Here is a 16348-nt window from a genome sequence, read left to right on the forward strand (position 1 = left end):
TATAAATAAATAAAGATAATTAAAGATAAATGAAAATAAATCTTAAAATTAAATCAAATAAAAATCCTTAATAATTATCCTAATATAATTGAAATTAAAATAGAGTCTTATGCTATAAAATCTCTTCTTTTGCATTTTTGTCCTTGGGTCTTCCATGTTTGCATTTTCGGCACCACCTTTTTCCCTATGTTGTATGTTGGCCCAATTCACTTTAATTTCATGCTTTTCGCCCTTAAATTTACTTTTGCCTTCAATTTAGTCCCTAAAAGATAAAAGACTATAAATAGCCCAAATTAGTGGAATCATACTCAAAATAAATATGTAATTAGCATATAAAAATATGACGTTCTAGAGTATTATCAATTGGTGTGTTGACAAATTGAGTGAGAATGTGAGACATTGTCAAAAACGAAAGATATATAAGAAACAAACAAAGTAGGAATCATTTCCTAAACTAGAGGTTATGAAATTACCTCTCAATTATCATTATTTTATCTAAATAGTCACAGTCTTGGAATATGATGGAAGGAACATGTTTGACTTTGTAGAAATCTTCTCCTCCTTTCACCAATTTATCTTTGAATGCCTTTGGCATTGATTCAATCTTCAGTTCTTTGAGGGTTGTAATGAACCTCAATCCCTTTGGAAGCATCTTCAAGCTGGGGCAACGCCTAATCTCCAATCGCTGAAGAGAAGGCATGGCTCATTCATCCACCTTCCACTCCTCCAAATTGTGGAGCCTCTCAAGACTTAGAGACTCAAGTCTAGAAAAACCCTGTGCAGAGCAAAACATTTCATTTACTCTGAACGTTTCTTCGAATTCAAGAATCCTTAAGTTAGGCAGCTTCTCTAGTGTTGGCATTGGATCTTCTTCAAGCTGGCAATTTTCCAATCGTATGTAAGCGAGATGTGAAGAGAAGTAGTGATACTCTGGTAACTTACTTATCCGTGCAGTTGTTATACTCAACTTGCAAATACTTAGAGAACTTGAAATGAGGTGGACCAAATGTCTTGGATTTATTGAACTGAATAAAATAAACAAGGAATGAAGATATTTACTTCCGATTATGGATGGATTCTCGCCCAACGTCTTCTCATTGAAATTTTCAATATTGAAGGGCCCATTTATCACCAACTCTCTAAGATTTGTCATGTTGATAAGATCCTTCAGATAACAATTCTTGGTGTTGAAGTTCACAAGTGTTAGGAGTTTTCTCAAAGTACCCAACTTCAACTTTGTTTTCTTTTTACATATGTCGGGGAGATATAAATGTCTTAGTTGCTCCATCCTCCATATCACATTAGGTACATGAATTTTGTAATTAGCAACTCTTAAATCCAAGGTTTGCAAGCACCTTAAGTTGTCTAGAGATGATGGCAACGTTTTCCATAGGAACTCAAGATCCTTTAGACTCAAGAATCTTAAATGGATGAGATTACCTATGTCACTGGGTAACTTAAACGCTGCAAGATTATCACCTGTTCTTTCTTCATAGTTTAGGACTCTTAGCAATTTGAAGTTGTTAAACATGTATCTCCAAATTCCCTGAGATTTAAGAAGGGCCGTACCAGCTATTGAAATCATAAGAATCAAAAATAGTGGATTCCAAACTTTAGCATGTTCTTCAACGTAATTCAACACTTCCAAGGGCAAATATTTTTCTAATGCCTCCTTCAGAAAGAATTCATTGAAGAACAAAAGTGACCGAGTATTTGGACTTTTAATGCATTGTATGAAAAAAAACTCATGCACAGAAACCCTACGAACCTTCTGAATCATAGATAATGAAGATGAATTTGATCGATCAACAATGAAGATAAAATTTTCTTGTTTTGCCTTTGATAAGCAAAGATCTCTCATCAGATCATGCATCTGAATTGTTTTGACCTTTGAGGTTGCCACATCTCTTTCTCGTACTTGAATCATGCACCTTTCCACAAGCTCCATTAAATAAGATTCTGCCACATCTTCCACAATTTCCCCACCCTCTCTTTCTTCTTGCTTTGATGACACAATACCTTCAGCACCCCATAATTGAATCAATCTATCCACATCTATCATATAATCCTCTGGAAAATGACTTAGATAGAGGAAACATGGTCTTAGATAGGGAGGCAAATCATCATAACTTAATGCTAATACATCCACTGGTCTTTGATTTTTGCCTTTCTTTAAGTATGATTTTACATTGTCAGATATCTTTTGCCATTCGTTTAATGAATTATTCTTTGTAGCCAAAATTCCTCCCAATACAACAATGGCTAATGGAAGCCCTGCACAATGTTTAACCATGTTTTCTCCTAACTCTTTCATTTCCACACCGATTATTTTTCCTGTATAACAAATTAAGAATAATTTTTTAAAAAATAAGGAAAATTAAGAAATAATTTAAATAGGTAAAAGAGATGTAAAAGTAGATTAACCCAAAATTATATATTTTAATTTATTAAATAATTTTTAATATAAATTCATCACTTATAAAATTTAGTTTTTATTGCAGTTATTAACTACACTTAAAAAATAAATCCATTTGAAAACTTTGAATACTTTAATACTAAATAAGAAACTTCACTCTCGTTAATTTAAGAGGAGTTTCAAATAAATAAATATATAATTCACTATCCAATTTGAAATTAAAAAAGTAAAAATGATACAAAAACAAAATTTACATATCTTTTTAAGGGTTGTTTGGAATAGTTCATGCCTTATGGTTTTGAGAGTAATATTTAATACTCCAACAAAAAAAAAATTAATAGAGGAACTTACTTTTAATGTTTAAAGAATTATATAAAAAAGACTATTTAATTTTAAATTGGATATCCTATTAGATACAAATGAGATTATAAATACGGGTCAGAAATTTGTGTTGAGAGAATTGGGAGATTAAATTATAAAAATTTACTTATATTGTACAAGTTAAGCATACAAAACAATTCAATTAATCTCTTTTTTCGTGGATGATTTTAAGGGGATTTTTTTATCATAATTATTGGGAAGTTATTAAAAAGGATGTTTTGGAAGCTATTAAGAGTTTTTTCTAGGGAAGGAAAATTTCCGATGGGTTTAAATGAGATTGAGATAATTTTAATTCTGAAGACTAAATGTCTTGAATTAATGACATAATTTAGGTCAATTAATCTTTGTAATTTTAAGTATTAAATCATATCGAAGATCATAGTGATTATTAATAGAGTCGAGTCTAGTTTTATTTCTGGGATTAGCCTTAGTAGTCATTATCCACTACTGTCACATTTGTTATTCACGAACGGTTTCTTTTCTTTTTGGAAGCTAGTTCGTTAAATTGTAGGAGAATGGTTAACTTGATTCAAGAATATTGTGCAGCTTCTGGACGAAGGGTCAACTATGATAAATCAAGCAACGTTTTTAGTGTGAATACTCCCGAAGGGTCAACGAAAGGTTGATTCAAGAAGAGACTAACATAGAGGTGGCAAATAATTCGGCCGCCTACTTGGGTGTCCCTTCCTTGTGGGGGCTTTCGAAAACATTAACTTTGAGGCATATCAAAGATAAGGTCCTTACTTTCACCAAAAAAAAAAAAAGAAAAAAAGATAAGGTCCTTACCAAACTTAAGGGCTGGAAGCAGCAAACGTTATCTTGAAGGGGAAGGGAGGTTCTTATTAAAGCAGTAGCATGCGCTTCAATGTATACGATATCTTTTCGAATTTCCTAAAAAATTATGCGTGGAAATGAATTCAGCAGAAGGAAAATGAGAGATGTATTCATTGAAAAGCTTGGAGGACTTGCTCTACTTGCAAAACAATCTTGACAGTTAGTCCAGGATCCTGATGCTCTTTGGGCTAGGATTTTAAAAGGACTTTATTTCCCGAATTCTAATTTCCTTGAAGCTAAAACGGGAGCTAGGTCATCATGGGTGTGGAGTAGCATTCTTGAAGGGAAAGAGTTTTTAAAAGCAGACTTTGATTTAGCAAGTGCTAAATGGCGAAAGCATCCACAATTGGGAAGATAAATGGTTGCTGGGAGTTAAAGATAGGAAATTAAAGTATCCTGGAAATATTGACGGATCCTCACCAACAAGAGTTGCTGAGATAATTTGTTTAGAAGAACTAGATAAATTGGTGTGGCCGTTTACAGCTGTTGGTCAATATTCGATGAAGTCAGGGTATAAGGAGTTGAGAAAGTTCTATGGAAATGAGTCTTCTTTACAACCTTCCAGCTCTCACTTAATTGATAGGAGCACTTGGAAAGCTATTTGGAGCTTACAGGTACCGAACAAAGTTAAAATTTTCTTATGGAAATTGTGTCATAATGCTATTCCATCTCGTTTTAATCCGTGGAAAAGAAAGTGTGTTTCGAACCCAATTTGTTGTTTATGTGGTATTGAAGATGAGACTTTGCACATATTATTCTTAGTTGTAATTGGGTTAGGGGAATATAGTATGAGGCTTGTTTTGGTCTTCAAGGGCTAAATGATCAAATTCAATCATTTGACAGATGGTTCTCAAAGTTGTTACAAATGCCTTGTATGAGAGAGGATTTCAAAGTTAGAATTGTTTTCACTTGCTAGCGCATCTGGAAAGCTAGGTGTGAGGTTACAATTGAAGGTGCGAAACTTGGTTTGGAGAGAATTATTCGAAGGATTAATTGCTCCATGAATGATTTCTTATTGCTCAATGGATCCTCTGTTCGAACAATAACTCTGATCGAACTAGGAAGTCAAAAACTTGTGCTGATGTTTGGGAGAAACCACCAGAAGGTCGGGTTAAAGTTAATTGTGATGGGGCATTTGACACCTTAATAGCTTGTGCTGGTATTAGAGTAATAGGCAGAAATTTAAGTGGGAAGATGCTGGATGGGATTGGTAAAAGGATTTAAGTAGATTCATGTGAGGTTGTCGAGGCTAAAGCTATGATTGGATGGATTGAATTAGCTATGAAGAACAAATGGACCAATGTGACAATCAAGACTGACTCCCAGACTATTGCTTCGAATATTAAGAAGAAGAGTCAAGATCGAAGATGGAGATTAAGGCTAGTCCTTCAGGTTTTTGATAAGCTGGTCATGCAACTTTCTTCTTTGAAAGTCAATGTTGTTAGACGAGAAGCGAATAGGTTAGCGGATTGGTTTGCTAAATAGGGTCGTAAGGAGATGTGCTGGTTGTTCGAATCAACCACCATCTTTCTTGGGCTTTACTCTTGATAAGAATGGTTTACCTGCGCCTCCAGCTTTCTGATGCAAGGATCCAGGATAAGCTTAGAGAATTCTGTGCTTTTTTCATGTTAGTTTATCTGGTTTTGTGTTTTAGACTTCCTATGTTAGTTTATTCTTTCTGGAATGAATGTTTTTGTGGCAAAAAAAAAAAAAACCGAGAATTGATTAACTATTATTTTAATTAAGTGATGTTTGACTACTGAATTTAAATTATAAAATTTATTTAATATATTTCTTAAGAAAAAACATATAAAAGAATAGTATGAAAATTATAAAATTTATTTAATATATTTCTTAAGAAAAAAACATATAAAAGAATATTATGAAAGTGCTTAAGAAACTAAACAGAATATATAGTACAATAATTAAGGTAAGATAATAATTTATATTAGGATCATCTTAAAAACTAAAATGTTTAGGTATTAATAAAATTGTCACATCATGGATGACCATTTTTACCACGTTATTCATGGTTTATTTTCAATTATTTAATAATATTTCAACGATTTTTTCCATGTCATTAACACATAAATTTGATAATTTTTTTACCCTGAATCCTGGATCCAAAACATAAAACCCCAAATTCATAACCCCGAATCCTTGAACTTTAAATTTCAAATTCAAACCTTAAACTGCTAGATTCGGGGTTCAAGGTTTAGATTCAAGGTTCGGGGTTTTGAGTTCAAGATAAAATAATTATCAAAATTATGTGTCAATAACATGAAAAATATTGCACAAAAATTATTTTTTTAAAAATTGGTTGCACAAAAATAAAAAATATTAATTTATGAAAAAAACAAAATGATTAAAATTTGTAAAATAAGAAAAAATGTTTGTTTATAATTTTACAAATTAATTATTTTAAATAATTTAATTAAAATTAAATTAAGTTGAAGAAAACATTAGATATAAATGAAGGTATAATAATGCTATCTTAAAATATTAACGATGTGACACTATTTTATTGGTGTCTAAAAATTATATTTTTTTAAAATGATCCTAATATAATTTATTCCCAAATGAAGTTATTAAAAAATCATAATATAAAAGATAATGAATTTACCTATTAATTATATTTACGTGCGTGTACCGATAAACTACAAAGCCTTGATTTCTTTTATTTATTTCATATTAAGGTTTTGAAATTTTTAAATAAAATAGATTTTATATATTTTTTAATTTTAATTATTGTCAAAAAAATTCAAAAATGAAAAATAAATTTAGCATCTGACAAGAATTTTGCTATATGTATATTTACCTGTTTGAGGAAATACAATCTTTTCAAACAATTCCCAACTTTCTTGTTTGTTTAGACACCGCAACTCTGAAATAATATACATAATTATTTGCTATAAAAGGAATAAAAGTATTAAATTTTACCTAATTAAGAAAATTTTACCTCTTACTTCAGCATATGAAACTATCCCCTTGTTTCGAGAGGTGAGCAATATCTTACTATGGCTGTCCCTTGTAGCTGGAAAGGCAGGTTTTAGACTATCCCAAGCTTGACTGGTCCAAATATCATCAAGTATCACCAGGCATCTTTTATCCTTCAAAATGTTACACAACTTCTTTGCCAATTTTTCATCATTTTCCTCCTATCCTCGTCATTTAAAGTTTTGAAACCAGATAGAATGTCTTCCCAAACTTTTCTTTTCAAAAATTGTTGAGAAACATATACAAAAGCCAAGTGATCGAAATAATCAATAACCTGACGATGGTGATATATTTTCTTGGCGAGAGTGGTCTTTCCCAGACCACCCATGCCCCATACTATAACAACCTTGCATCCACTTTCGTTCGTAAGAACTTTGACCAATCCCTCGGTATCATCAACTAGTCCAACAATATTATCATCCATAATATGTGGATAAGGCCGCCTTGATTCTCGTCTTTCAGTTGAAGAACTTGATTCTTCTCCTCTGTCCTTTAATTCCTTTACGCCGTAGGCCTGTAGTCGTCTGTTGGTGCTGTAACTGAAACTAACAGATTCAGTGCAAACTTGTCAAGCAAGTCTCGAGACTTGCTGAGCAAACAAGAGAATTCGAGCAAGAGAAAGAAAGAAAAGCTAAGAAAAATGAAGAGAAAATTTGATGAACAAACTGAAATTCATTCATAAATTGCATAATGGCACAATGCCAATACATAAACCAAGCACTAAGCTTGTCAAAAACAGCAAATAATTACCTAAACATCACCTACCTCCACTAATGACATGGAAACTTGAAATTTTGGCTTGTAAACTTATACAAAGTTGTGTTTACAGCTCATACATAAGCTAATTACATCAGTCAACAACCTAACTTAGTTAGAAATGAACTATGATTACATTTCATTGACTAGGAATTACAAAATAAACAAAATAAGCTTGCATCAGCAGCTCCTGCATGACTTGGTCTTCATGGCCTGCATGCTGTCGAGTTTGCTGCATGCTGAACCAACTTCATCATCGTCGGACTAAGTCGTTGATTCTTTCTATGATTTTCTCGATCTTTGACCTGGTTTCATGGAGCACCCATCCCTCTTTCAAACAGCAGGCTGATCTTTTAATACGACTCGGAAGGCCACCTTTGTTTTTGGATCCAATCTTGAGAGCAAATTCCTCAACAATATCCTCAGCATCATAAGCAAGCTCTCTGATTTCAGCAACCCAAAGACGAATCCTCTCATCCGTTGATTGTTTTGTCTCTGCCACCATTAAGGAGCTTTGCATCCATTTGAGCTCCGTTTGCAGACGATCAACTTGCTCCTCCACGCCCCATAGGTATATGGCTTCCTCAGTTAGCAGCTCGCCAATTGTTGTCACTGCAGATGTCACAGCAGAGAAAGCCATAATAGTGAGCGAGCTCAGAAAATTCTTTAAAATCTTGAATTTGGATTACAAGATGTGAGTGCCGCAATCCTGCTAGGAAAACAATTGCAAGAAGCAGTTCTTAATTATAAGAACAACTGCAAATCATTGCCCTTTTATGCCTTTAGTAGTAATAGTTAAATTAAATTTTAAAAATAATTTATAAAGCAACATTAATCATCAATAGAATAAGAATAAAAGCAAGAAAGGTATAGTCATAATAGAATGAGAATACAAGCAAGAAAGGTATGTTCGAAATAGAATGAGAATACTCACAAGAAAGGTATATTCATAATCGAATGAAAATTATTGCATGTTGTTTTACGTAATTTTTTTCAAATTAATATCGTAGTTTACTTTCTTATATATAATTCTAAATTTGTATATTATTTAAAAACTAAAAAAAACTATTATTTTAAAAAGTAATTAAGAATTAAATGCATGTAACACATATGCATTAGAAACTTGTACATTTAAATGTAAACAAAAATCAAAATTATTTCTAAAATTTAAAATTGATCAAAGAATGGAGAAGGGATGACTAAATGTTAAACCAAATATTTTCAAAATCAAACCATTATATAAACCAATAATAATAAAATTTATGATTGAATCGGTTCAATAAATTTATATTATATAACTCGATATTTTTATTTTTAATATTTTATATGTAAATAAACTGACCCTTAACAGAATTAATATTTATTTATTAAAAATATATTAAACGATTAAAAATATTTTTTAAATAATAAATGTTAACTAAATTATTTAATTCTCAATAATATAAAGATTAAACTGATACGTTTAACAGGAGAAAAATTAATTTAAAAAGGCCCCAAGAATAGATACTTTCACCTATCATCACTGGTCTTATTTAACAGAAAAATTAGGCAAAGACAGAGCAATTTCGTTGTGAGATGGATTAAGATAGGGTACAGTATAAAAATGGTCATTAAATTATTATTAATTTTTTAATTTAGTCATTAAGTTTTTAGAAATTAAATATTTTCATCACTTCCTTATTAGTTGCAATTAGATGAGTGACAAGAAATTGATATGAGCTTTTTTTTATTGGTTTAATAACAAATTTAGTCCCCTAATGTCTAGACATTCTATCAATTTGATTCTAAATATAAAATTTCTAATAAATTTAATCCTCAATATTTACAAAATTTCTCATTTTAGTTCAAATATTCTTAAAAATAAAAATAAATCTAAGCCTCAAAATTTTTGAAATTTATCAATTTAATTTTAATTCTAAATTTAGCCTTCAATTTGATATCAGATGATATAATTAAAAATAATAACTCAATCAATATTACATAATTATTAAAATATAATTAATTTAATATTATTATCAAAATATAATTAATTTTTATAAAATTGGATCTTATAACAAACAAAAATCAAACATTCTAACTTGATTTAATAGATAAGGTTAGAAATTTTTATTTATTTATTTATGAACGTAATAAGCAATTAAAAATTGATTATGCAATGTTCATCTTCTTCTTCCAAGCCCCCTAGGCCCCCACTCACAAGTCACATAATCACTTTTTTCTATGTGGATTAAAACACTTCCGTGTCTCCCCTTTGTTTTTCCTTCATTTAACAAAAGAAAGGAGCTGAAATTCAGAAAATTTGAGTAGAAAAAGGGAAACTTCAAAGCTTAAAACCCAAACCCTTTATGGAGTTATCATTGACAGTGGGTTCAATTCGGTGCTATGTCAACAGTTGCAGTGCGGTATTGCTGCCTCATTCGGTGGACCTGAGGTGTTGCAGCTTTGATCCGATGTGTCTGTTCCTGATCTTAAGCCCAATGAAGTTATTGTTCGAGCCTGAGCTGTTTCTATCAATCCCCTTGACACCACCAGAGTAAGTTCCTCCTTTATTGAGTTGAACCTTTTTTTTTTTTACTGCAATCGTAAATTTTGTTTCTAATTTGTTTCTTGGAGTGGATTGTTCAGTTCCTGAGAAAGTGCGAGAAAATGAAACGAGATCCTTTGTGAAAAATCATTAATGTATTAGTTATATGAGTCAGTTTTATCTCCTTGATGCATTTGAAGAATTTCTTTTTAATTAATTTCTTTGCTCGATTTGTTTGATTTGATGTAATTTGTTTAATTTATACTGTATGGTGGTGGAGTTAAAAAATTCTTTTTTGAGCAATCGAAATTAAATTTATGTTTTTACGATAGCAAAAATATAATTTCATCATTTTAATAGATTATATTTTTATAATTTTTAAAATATTAAATTAAAATTTTATTATTGAGCCAAAATATAATTTTATTATTACTAATTTAAAATTTTATAAATTATAAAAGAGCTTAAATTAAAAATCTGCATTTTAGAGGGCATGATGGAACCTGCGTCTCTTAATGGGTCCGCCTTGGGTTTTTTCATTGTCATCAAAATGTGAAGAGAAAAGAAAAGAATTTAAAATGTTAGATGAAGCTAGATTTTCTTTTATGTAACATAAATATATCTTTCCTTCTTCTAAAATTTTTAGAATTAAAATTAAAATTACAAATTTTGATAACTAAATTTATTTAAATTTTTAAAATTCGAACTAAAATGATAAATTTTGTAAACATTTAGAATTAAATATGTTGAACATTTTATATTTAAAATTAAATTAATAGAATGTGTAAACATTGGATAATTAAATTTTTTATTAGACCAATAAAAAAAGCCACATCAACTTCCTATCACTCAACTAACAATAACTAATGGGAGAGTGATCAAAATATTTAATTTCGAAAAATTTAGTAACTAAATCGAAAAAATTAATAATTTAGTGATTAAAATAGAATGAAAGCAATAATTTGGTGACCATTTTTACCCATTAAAAATATATAATGGTAAGGGCACTTGAAAAAGAACAAAAATGATAAGGTGATGGAGCATATTTGGAATATTTTTTTTAAAGCGAGGAGTACAAATAAAATTACAAGTTGGCAGTTCTGTAAGGCTTCAGAATTGGTAGTTACAAAGTTTATTACAGGCTTGTTACTCGAGTAGTTGTATCAAACTTTCAATACGCACTGTTTTCATTAAACATCAAAACGTATCGTTTCGTTAAACTCTCATCCTCAAAATGTGGCGGTCAACTAACTAATTTTAAATAACAATATTTTTCCATAACATTATACTGCTCATAATTAACTCATGATACCACCACCGACTTTTGGCCTTCCCATCAAGTTCATGCTTGACCACTTACTCCTTGAGGATCATGAGGTCTCTCTCTTAATATATATATATATATAGTTGGGTTTTTTAAACTAAAATTGAATAAAAAAATTAAAAAACAAGTAAAGAAACAAGTAAATTATTTAAAAAAAACGAAAAAAGTTATGCCCTTGTTTATGGTTTCAGTTGACTTTTGTAGCAACAAAAGTGAATATAAATATATATAGAGAGAGTATGGTTTCTTGAACTTGAATTGAATGAAGAATTTAAAAAGAAGCAACCGTAGAAAATGAGAAAATGTATGTATTTATTTATGGTTTTGGCTTGCTTGTGTAACAAGAAAAGTGAATATAAATACATATATGTAGTATGGTTTCTTGAACTTGAATTAAATGAAGATCTAAAAACTAACAAAGAAATAAGAAAACCATTTAAAAAAGGAGAAAATTTTATGCCTTTGTTTATGGTTTCAGCTTGCTTGTGTAGCAAAAAAAACGAATATAAACATATATATTTAGTATGGTTTCTTTAACTTGAATTTAATGAAGAATTTTAAAAACAACAAAGAATCAAGAAAACCATTTAAAAAGGGAGAAAAAGGTATGCCTTTGTTTATGGTTTTGGCTTGCTAGTGTTGCAAGAAAAGTGAATATAAACAACGTACGTGATTCCTCCATTATTTCTTATAGATAAGCGCGGACCTTTATGCACTTTTTAACACCAATGGTTACTCAATGTTTAGAGTTTCAAGATTTCAACTCTTTCTTTTAGTTAGAACCCTTTTTCTTTACTTAAATAACACACCATTAATCCACTTCATGTGTATCTCTGTGTGTATATAACCTGGACTAGAACTTTCCATCCAAAATAGTCATGCTAACAAATGTCGCTGTGTTTGTGTGGTATTTTACAACATTCAAATCTTAGCTATTGAGATTTTCTCACACCTTGAACTTCAAATAGTTAGCTAGTTCTCTCTTACCATAACTCAAATCATAGACATTTTAACGTCGAGTTTTATAATGAGAACAACATGATCATATTGAATTTTATAAATCTTTTAACACCATATTTTAAGATATTTCTCTCATTTCGGCCTTACATTTCAGGACTTGGACACCTTGACTTGCACACATACTATGTTCAATCTTTTCATCAAATTTAAATAACATAAAATTAGAAAATAAAATAAATCAAATAACATAATTATTTCTTGAATCAATGTTTTCTTTTTAAAATTTGAAACAAATTGAAACCCAAAAATAGAAGTTGTAAACTAAAATTTCGAGACAATTGAAATAAGATAATTTGATTTCGTTCTCGAAGTTTTGCAAATGAGGGATTCCAATTTTAGAATTATTGATAAATATCATTTGTATTAGTTAAGTGTATTTGAAATATTCAATCAACTAAGCTAACTGAATTTAGAATCTTCAATTCCCTTGGACTCCTTTTCTTTTTCAGCTTATTATCATCAAGATATTGTTGGTAGATATAAAAGCAAGTCCCTAAAGAATGGAATGCAACCATTTATTTCTTACTGAACTTTTGTTAGATAATGTAATTTGGAATTTCTAGATTATGTTCACTTGTTTATTTTTTCTGTGATTTAGTTTATTGTATTTAATCTTCGAGATAAAGATATTGTGGATTATATGTGTTAAATGAAATTTGATTTTCTGTTTTTTCTTTGGAAGTGTCAAGATGAAATGCGACTATTGAACACAATATCATAACAAAGATTACTGAATTAAGGATTAAGATATTGAACGACCAAAAAAATTTACGTTGAATATCAATCGACTTACCCAAAATGAGGAAATATGTTGAAATGGGAAGTGTTTTAAGCATATGGAGCTGAAATAAATTCATTGAATGGAGCATCCCAACAATGTATATGATACTTCATCAACTACTAATTCACCATTATTGAACCATATTGCACGAATTTAAGGCCAGCATTACATTCATTTTTTTTAAAAAAATATCTATATATGAAGATATATAATATAGGTCATCAACCTTTAATTAATGGAAAAGAAAGATTAACAAAAATGATAAGGTGAGGAAGCGTATTTGGAATTCTTTTTTAAAGTGAGGATTACAAATAAATTTTATAACAAAATTATAAATCTCTTCACGCTCATTTTAATAAACAGCCTACATTATTATAGTTAAATTTAAGGATAAGTTTTGTATTTTAATTTAATCAATTTTAATCTTTATACTTTTCGAATTTTGAAATTTCAGCCTCGATATAAATGGAAGTTGTTAATCCATTAAGTGGAATTTTGGTGACTAATATGTGAAAATAACAAGCTGACATGACATTACACATATAATAATATATTTGACATGTTATATTTTGGAAATAACAAAACAAAAACAATTATCGTTTGGTAACAATTAAAATTTTCAAATTTGAAAAGTACATGTATTAAAAATGACCAAATTAAAGTATAGAGGTCAAGTCCACAACTTTTGTAAAGTACAATGACTAATGGCATAGTTTAACTTATTATTTTTTATATTACGAGGAATGGTTTATAAAAAAATGATTTTACAAAACAAATCCCAAAGTTGTGGATTTGATCAAATCTAGTGAAAAAATTTCGAGTTAATGAGTCTTATTTTATCATCTTTAACTTGATTTGAAATTTTCCTGAATCAAGTTGAGTGAAATGGAATTTAAATTGAGTTAAATAAATTTATTCAAGTTAAATTAAGAAAATTAAACATGTCAAATTGAAATATTGTTAACAATATGACTCAATTTCAAATTAGCACATAGAACCCCAACTCTTGGCCTACTGACATTGGATGATCACCTCAACAACTTAGGTCGTGCGTTCAAATCATAAGGACAAATGATTTGTCGTAATTTGATATGTCAAATTACGCTTCCTTGTTATACTTAAGGAGCTTGTTTTCAAGAAAATTAGTGTATTTTCTGTAGTTTAGAGTAATTTTTAGATTATTTGATTTAATAAGTATTTAATGTGTTTTGTACTCATTTTGAGACCCAAATTGGTTAAATGTGTCGTTTGGACCCTAACGATTGATTAAGTGCGGTAAGAACTCGACGGTGACCCAAAATTGTGCAAAAACATCATAAAGGAAAGGGGTATCATGACACCACAACATGGGCATCTCGATACCTCCCACAGGCCTAAAATGAAGATCACCTACAGTTGTATCATGATATCCTCCTTGGGTATCACGACACCCAACTGCTAAGGAAGACCCCATTTGAGATTGTCGATGATATCGCAATATCTTGGGTTGGATATTGTGATATCATCGACAATCTCAAATTGGGTTTTCCTTAGCAGTTGGGTGTCGATGATATCACAATATCCAACCCAAGTTATTACGATATCAATGTTGTAAGGGGACAAAAAATGACATCAGGGGTAATCTTTGTCCCATCGAAACATCAACAAAAAAGACACTCAAAGGCATTTTGGTCAAGAAAAATGGGTCAAAATAGATACTAAAAGAAGCCAAAAATTGGCTGAAGAGAGAAGAGGAGAAAACTAAGAGGAAAAGATAAATCTGATGTGGAAAAAAATGAAAGAGTATGATCAAGTTACATGGTTTTTTTATTTGAATATTATAAAAAAAGTTAAATATTAATATAATCGGTGTCTTTTAAAATTATTTTTCATAATAGGGTGTTTTAGGGTATTTCGTTCTTCATAGGTGACCACTAATACTTGGAATGCAAGGAAGCCTGTTGTTGCACCTCAGAACATATCTTGCTGAGCTTAGGATCAGTTTGCCAAGAGTCTTGAACTTGTTTCAAAAAGTCAGACATCATGGAACAACCAGGAAGCTAAAGTAGCTGGCCTGACTGACTTATTGATTTCCTTGAAAGAGAATCAACGATTACATTGTGAACTTCATAGTCATAGCCTAACTTTTTGGCCACCCACTTCTGTTGAAAAGGAGTGATGACTTGTTTATTTGACAAGATTCTCAGGCTTTAGTGATCAGTGCGGATTTTGAAGTGCCTACCAAGTAGGTAGGGGCTCCATTTCTTAACTACAAGAAGCACAACCAACATTTCCTTGTCATATATAGATAGTGCTTAGAGTTTAACCCCAAGAGCCTTACTGAAAAAGGCAATAGGCCTACCACCTTGATGCGAAACAACACTTATCCGATAACCACAAGCATCAATATCAATATAAAATTCTAAATTCAGGGAGAGAAAGAACAGGAGCATTGCATATTGCCTGTTTCAGATGTTTGAAGGCCTCACCAACTTGATCATTTCGTCCCCACTCATTCTTCTTAAGTAAGTCAACCAAGGGTTTTGCCAAGGTGCCATAATTCTTGACAAATCTTCGATGGTACTCTGAAAGCCTCAAAAGGCCTCTCAATTTTTTTACTAACTTGGGAACAGGCCATTGAGCCACACACTCTACCTTAGAACAATCTATAGCCATTGCCCCTTTAGAAATGGCATGGCCTAGGTACTTAATCCCTGAAGTGCCAAAGCTACACTTACTTTTCTTGGCAATCCTCTACAACTTCAAAACCTCTCGAAGAAGTGATAAATGGTCAGACCAAGATATCACTAAAGCAAACAACGACTGACTTCCCCTATAGTGGTTTAAACACAACATTCATCAATGCTTGAAAACTTGAAGGAGCATTCGTAAGACCAAAGGGCATAATTAAGAATTCATAATGGACTTCATGTGAAGGTTTTTTTTATAAATACCGGATCTCCATATTCGAATTTGGTGATAGTTAGATCTTAAGTCTAAAACAGCCTGACCAAGTTTATCCAACAACTCATCTATAACAGGAATGAGAAATTTGTTTTTAATGGTGAGTTGGTTAAGTTGTTTATAATCAACACAACCCATCCTTTTTCTTAACCATATAGGTGAAGCAAACGAGATATTACTGTCTCTGATGATCCCTGCTTGCAACTTCTCTTAGATCAACTTTTCCATTTCATTTTTTTTGAACAGCAGGGTACCTATAAGGTTTAATTTTCACCACCTGACCCTCATCTTTTAGAGGAATCTTATTGTCCTGTAAGCGAGGAGGGGGTAAGCCACTTGGTTCCTGAGAAACATCAGCAAATTCATCCAGAC

General features: G+C 30.8%; 1 long non-coding RNA gene and 1 pseudogene across 1 annotated transcript; one reads left to right on the forward strand and one right to left on the reverse strand.

Moving 5' to 3' along the window:
• Positions 1-291: 291 nt before the first annotated feature.
• On the reverse strand, positions 292-8157 carry LOC107886030 (probable disease resistance protein At1g58602; annotated as a pseudogene).
• Positions 8158-9554: 1397 nt separating this feature from the next.
• Positions 9555-10230, forward strand: LOC107941423 (uncharacterized). Its single transcript, XR_001695623.2, has 2 exons — positions 9555-9917; positions 10010-10230. It is a non-coding gene; the product is annotated as an uncharacterized lncRNA (long non-coding RNA).
• The last annotated feature ends 6118 nt before the right edge of the window (positions 10231-16348 follow it).

Source organism: Gossypium hirsutum, chromosome A11, assembly GCF_007990345.1.
Source record: "Gossypium hirsutum isolate 1008001.06 chromosome A11, Gossypium_hirsutum_v2.1, whole genome shotgun sequence".
Classification (NCBI taxonomy): Eukaryota; Viridiplantae; Streptophyta; class Magnoliopsida; order Malvales; family Malvaceae; genus Gossypium; species Gossypium hirsutum.